Source organism: Triticum dicoccoides, chromosome 5B, assembly GCF_002162155.2.
Source record: "Triticum dicoccoides isolate Atlit2015 ecotype Zavitan chromosome 5B, WEW_v2.0, whole genome shotgun sequence".
Classification (NCBI taxonomy): domain Eukaryota; kingdom Viridiplantae; phylum Streptophyta; class Magnoliopsida; order Poales; family Poaceae; genus Triticum; species Triticum dicoccoides.
This window is the reverse complement of record NC_041389.1, coordinates 318,166,243-318,166,769: the sequence shown is the minus strand read 5'-3', so window position 1 is coordinate 318,166,769 and position 527 is coordinate 318,166,243. Positions and strand designations below refer to the sequence as shown.

General features: G+C 35.1%; 1 protein-coding gene across 1 annotated transcript in view; it reads left to right on the top strand.

Moving 5' to 3' along the window:
* The window catches only part of LOC119309458, an 8,164-nt gene that overhangs the window by 5,461 nt on the left and 2,176 nt on the right, over window positions 1-527 (top strand). The gene's annotated exons all lie outside the window — the stretch shown is intronic.

Genomic DNA, 527 nt, shown 5'->3' with positions numbered 1-527 from the left:
TCAACTCTGATCGATATGAAGTCCCTTTTCGTCATTTTTTTTACATGATACTTCCTCCGTCCCGAATTACTTGTCGCAAAAATGGATAGAAATCGATGTATCTATAACTAAAAATACGTTTAGATACATTCATTTTTGCGACAAGTAATTCAGGATGGAGGGAATATAAATTTACCTCACTCACCCATGCATGTGTCTGCAACTGCAAGTTTGCTACCATTATTTTGGTCTAACTTTATAATAGAAATGTTCAGTTGGCAGGTCTTAGCAGAGGCCAAGACATCTATGGAACTACCGTATCAATAAATGTCTATGACCCAGAAGTATATGGTACCCAAGATAAATCTGGAGGGCTTACAACTATAATAAGTGGTTATTCTTTTGATAGGGAGCATACCAATGCTGTTGGAGTGGGCTGGTTTGTAAGTAAATTTTGTGTAACTGAAAAACTGTTTTTTGTTCATTTAAAAATGCATGTATGTTGAATCGACAGTTTATACGACTATAATCAGATTTGCTTATTTTTG